The following is a 5,665-nucleotide window of genomic DNA, read 5'->3' on the forward strand; positions in this document are numbered from 1 at the left end:
ACTGATATGAAAATCTTATCCATTAGGAGACAATTGGAAGTAACCTTAGTCTGAATTGTTCAATATTTTAAGAACATAAGAACAAACAATAGCTCTATATGACTTCCATAAGCCTTTTGTGTATATACATCAATATATATATAAATGACAAAGGACACTGTGAATATGAAATAGAAATCATAGGGAGCAAACAATTGCAAAGAGATCAGGCCCTCAACTAGGCACTTTTATATAGGACATCATCTACCCCTTAAATTCACCCTATGTAGTAGGTTCTCTTGTCCTTGTATTACATGTAAGAATGGAGTAAAAGATGGATTTGGGATTCCAACCAGGCCTGCCTGAAAGTAAACACTGAGCTTGTGCTGCCTTCAAATGTTCAACTAAAAATTGATCAAAAATGACAAATTTGGGGCTTCCCTGGTGGCGCAGTGGTTGAGAGTCCGCTTTCCGATGCAGGGGACATGGGCTTGTACCCCAGTCTGGGAAGATCCCACATGCCACGGAGTGGCTGGGCCCGTGAGCCATGGCCGCTGAGCCTGCGCATCCGGAGCCTGTGCTCTGCAACGGGAGAGGCCACAGCAGTGAGAGGCCCGCATACCGTAAAAAAAAAAAAGAAAAAAAAAAGACAAATTTTGTCCATTTTAATTTTTTAAAACTATAAAGGAACATTAAATGTCAAGTCTGAGATCAAATAAAAAACAATACTTTTATTTTGGAAGAATACATTGATATTGCTCATGTTAAATGGAAGTAGAGTATTAAAGTTATGAACTTCGGCCCAACTGGTCCAAATTCTTACTTTACAGCTTACCATTTGTGTGACCTTGGAAAGTAACCCACACTCTAAAATGTACTCTCCTTTCTGATATATGGGAATAATAATGTTGATATATATGCATGAGATACTGAATGTACATTTTTAAGGTGTCTGGATCATAGGAAGTACTCTATCAATGTTAATTACTGATATTATTAACTCAAAAATTTATCCTGCTATATCAGCTCTTTAATTTCTTACTCTTTTCAGTGATACATCCAACCATCTAACACCTTTAACAGGCAGATGCTTCATCTCTAGGTGGTGGTAACCACGGTAAGTCACATGGTAAGTATGAACAAGGACATCATCTCATTTCATGTATTTCTTCAGGGCTCTCCTCTTATCCTGAGTCAGCTTCCACTAATTATATATTCAACACTGTGACCTTTATTACCAACAGTTGGCATTTTGTTTACATTGTGTTTTTTTTCACTTCAGAATATTTCCTAGACACTTGTTTATTATAGGTAAATATGAAAGCATAATATCATCTACATCAGTTCAGTATGCCTTTTCCCACTCTCTAGGATACTTGCTTGGTACTTGGTCTAATTTCTGCAACATATAGAATATACTCATAATAAGTAAAATTAAAAAAATATATATTTTAATCAATGCTTTTCATTTAATGAGTGGAATCTCTTTCTTCTCAGGATACCTCCATCAGATAAAAGCAACACTGTTGGGAGGCACCTTCAAGATGGTGGAGGAGTAAGATGTAGAGATCACCTTCCTCCCCACAATACATCAGAAATACATCTACATGTGGAACAACTCCTACAGAATACCTACTGAATGCTGGCAGAAGACCTCAGACTTCCCAAAAGGCAAGAAACTCCTCACGTACCTGGGTAGGGCAAAAGAAAAAACAGAGACAAAAGAATAGAGATGGAACCTCACCTCTGGGAGGGAGCTGTGAAGGAGGAAAAGTTTGCACACAGTAGGAAGCCCCTTCACTGGTGGAGACAGGGTGTGGTCGGGACGGCGGAAGGTTCGGAGCCACAGAATAGAGCACAACAACAGGGGTGCAGAAGGAAAAGAGGAGAGATTCCAGCACAGAGGATCAGTGCTGACCAGCACTCACCAGCCTGAGACACTTCTCTGCACACCGGCTGGGGCAGGCAGGGGCTGGGAGCTGAGACCCGGGCTTTGGAGGTCAGATACCCAGAAAAGGACTGGGGTTGGATGCGTGAACAGAGCCTGAAGAGGGCTAGTGTGCCCCAGCTAGCTGGGAGGGAGTCCGGGAAAAAGTCTGGAACTGCCTAAGAGTCAAGAGACCATTGTTTCAGGGTGCGTGAGGAGAGGGGATTCAGAGCACCACCTAAAGGAGCTTCACAGACAGATGTGAGCCACCACTGTCAGCGCAGGCACCAGAGACAGGCATGAAATGCAAACACTGCTGCTGCATCCAACAAGAATCCTCTGTACAAGCATAGGTCACTATCCACACCTCCCCTCCCAGGAGCCTGTGCAGTCTGCCACAGCCAGGGTCCCATGATTTAGGAACAACTTCCCAAGGAGAACACATGGCACATCTCAGGCTGTTGCAACGTCATACTGGCCTCTGCTGCCGCAGGCTCGTCCCACAATTCCATACCCCTCCCTCCCCCCAGCCTGAGTGAACCAGAGCCACCTAATCAGCCACTCCTTTAACCTCCTCCTGTCTGGGTGAAGAACAGATGCCAGAGGGTGAACTACATGCAGAGGCAGGGCCAAATCCAAAGCTGAACCCCAGCAGCTGTGTGAACAAAGAAGAGAAAGGGAAATTTCTCCATGCAGCCTCAAGACAAGCAGATTAAATCTCCACAATCAACTTCATGTACCCTGCATCTGAGGTAAACCTGAATAGACAACGAATCTTCCCAAAATGAGGTGGTGGATTTTGGGAGCAACTGTAGACTTGGGGTTTGCTTTCTGCATCTAAATAGTTTCTGATTTTATGTTTATCGTAGGTAGTATTTAGAGCTTATTATCATTGGTAGATTTGTTTATTGATTTGGTTGCTCTCTTCTTTCTTTCTATTTTTTTAATACTTTTTTTTATTTTTTTACTTTAACAATTAAAAAAAAAATTTAATAACTTTATTTTATTTTTTCTTTATTTCTTTTTTCCTTTTCTCACTTTTCTTCTGAGCCATGTGGCTGACAGGGTTATGGTGCTCCAGCCAGAGGTCAGGCCTAAGCCTCTGAGATGGGAGAGCCGATTTCAGTACACTGGCCCACCAGAGACCTCCTAGCCCTATGTAATATCAATCAGCAAGAGCTCTCCCAGAGATCTCTGTCTCAAAGCTAAGACCCAGCTCCACTGAAGGACAAGAAAGCTCCAGTGCTGGACACCCCATGCCAAGCAACTAGCAAGACAGGAACACAACCCCACCCATTACCAGAGAGGTTGCCTAAAATCATAATAAGTTCACAGAAACACCAAAACACACCACCAGACGCGGGCCTACCCACGAGAAAGACAAGATATATCCTCATTCACCATAACACAGCAACAGAACTCTCCACCAGGAAGCATACACAACCCACTGAACCAACGTTGCCCAAAGGGGTCAGACACCAAAAACAATGGGAACTATGAACCTGAAGCCTGAAAAAGGAGACCCCAAACACAGTAAGTTAAGCAAAATGAGAATACAGAGAAATAAGCAGCAGATGAAGGAACAAGGTAAAAATCCCACCAGACCAAACAAATGAAGAGGAAATAGGCAGTCTACCTGAAAAAGAATTCAGAGTAATAACAGTAAAGATGATCCAAAATCTTGGAAAGAGAATGGAGAAAATACAAGAAACGTTTAACAAGGACCTAGAAGAACTAAAGAGCAAACAATGATGAATAACACAATATAAATGAAATTAAAACTCTTTGAAAGATTCAATAGCAGAATAACTGAGGCAGAAGAACAGTAAGTGAACTGGAAGATAAAATAGCAGAAATAACTACAACAGAGCATAATAAAGAAAAAAGAATGAAAAGAATTTAGGACTGCCTCAGAGACCTCAGGGACAACATTAAATACACAAACATTCAAATTATAAGGGTCCCAGAAGAGGAAGAGAAAAAGAAAGGGACTGAGAAAATATGTGAAGAGACTACAGTTGAAAACTTCCCTAACATGGGAAAGGAAATAGTCTATCAAGTCCAGGAAGCACAGAGAGTCCCATACAGGATAAATCCAAGGAGAAACATGGGAAGACACATACTGATCAAAATTTCAAAAATTAACTACAAAGAAAAAATATTAAAAGCAGTAAGGGAAAAGCAACAAATAACACACAAGGAATCCCTATCAGTTTAACAGCTGATTTTTCAGCAGAAACTGCAAGCAAGTAGGGTGTGACAGGTCATATTTAAAGTGATAAAAGGGAAAAACCTACAAACCAAGATTACTCTATCCAGCAAGAAATTAATTCAGATTCGATAGAGAGATTAAAACCTTTACAGAGAAGCAAAAGCTAAGAGAAGTCAGAACCACAAAACCAGTTTTACAACAAATGCTAAAGGAATTTCTCTAGGCAGGAACACAAGACAAGGAAAAGACCTACAATAACAAACCCAAAACAATTAAGAAAACATTAATAGGAACATATACATTTCGACAAGACAAGGAAAAGACCTACAATAACGAACCCAAAACAATTAAGAAAACATTAATAGGAACATATACATATCGATAATTACCTTAAATGTAAATGGATTAAATGCTCCAACCAAAAGACATACACTGGCTGAATGGACAGAAAAACAAGACCCATATATTTGCTATCTTCAAGAGACCCACTTCAGACCTATGGACACATACAGACTGAAAGTGAGGGGATGGAAAAATATATTCCATGCAAATGGAAATCAAAAGAAAGCTGGAGTAGCAATTCTCATATCAGAAAAAAATAGACTTTAAAATAAAGACTATTGATATTCATAGCCAGTCGGCGCTCGGTTGTTGGGTTTTGCGTACTATTGGACCAAAAGGGTGATGGCACCGCTAGGATGAAGCTCGTGAGAATTTTGATGAAATTGAGTCACGTAACTGTAACCACTGAATTAAAGAATGGAACACAGGTCCATGGAACAATCACAGGTGTAGATGTCAGCATGAATACACATCTTTTTTTTTTTTTTTTTTTTTTTTTTTTTTTTTGCGGTACGCAGGCCTCTCACTGTTGTGGCCTCTCCCATTGCAGGGCACAGGCTCAGCAGCCATGGCTCACGGGACCAGCCGCTCTGCGGCATGTGGGATCTTCCCAGACCCGGGCACGAAACCGTGTCCCCTGCATCAGCAGGCAGACTCTCAAACACTGCACCACCAGGGAAGCCCATGAATATACATCTTAAAGCTGTGAAAATGACCCTGAAGAACAAAAAACCTGTACAGCTGGAAACACTGAGTATTCGAGGAAATAACATTTGATATTTTATTCTGCCAGACAGGTTACCTCTAGATACACTTGTCATGGATGTTGAACCAAAGGTGAAATCTAAGAAAAGGGAAGCTGTTACAGGAAGAGGCCAAGGATGAGGAAGAGGACGTGGCTGAGGCAGAGGAAGAGGGAGTCCTAGGCGATAATATCTCTCAAGACTACTATTTCAAAGTAACGAAGAAGAAGAAGACGTGGCAGAGGAAGACTACATGGCTAAGTTAGAAGACGGTGGAGTCCTAAGCAAATTGTGTCTCTCAAGATTATGATTTTAAAGTGATCGATGCCCTGGCTGCTTTTTGTACAGGATTTGTTTGTTTGTGGCAGTTTTTAATAAACATAAATACAGGAAAAAATAAATAGATAAATAAATAAAATAAAGACTATTACAAGAGACAAAGAAGGACATTACATAATGATC

General features: G+C 40.8%; 1 pseudogene across 1 annotated transcript; it reads left to right on the plus strand.

The window, feature by feature from the left end:
• Nucleotides 1-4,789: 4,789 nt before the first annotated feature.
• On the plus strand, nt 4,790-5,393 carry LOC309822747 (small nuclear ribonucleoprotein Sm D1-like; annotated as a pseudogene). The gene is made up of 2 exons: nt 4,790-4,970; nt 5,164-5,393. The product of its transcript is annotated as a small nuclear ribonucleoprotein Sm D1-like (transcript).
• Nucleotides 5,394-5,665: the final 272 nt, after the last annotated feature.

The sequence above is a fragment of the Grampus griseus genome (genome assembly GCF_964374135.1).
Source record: "Grampus griseus genome assembly, chromosome: 5".
Lineage (NCBI taxonomy): Eukaryota > Metazoa > Chordata > Mammalia > Artiodactyla > Delphinidae > Grampus > Grampus griseus.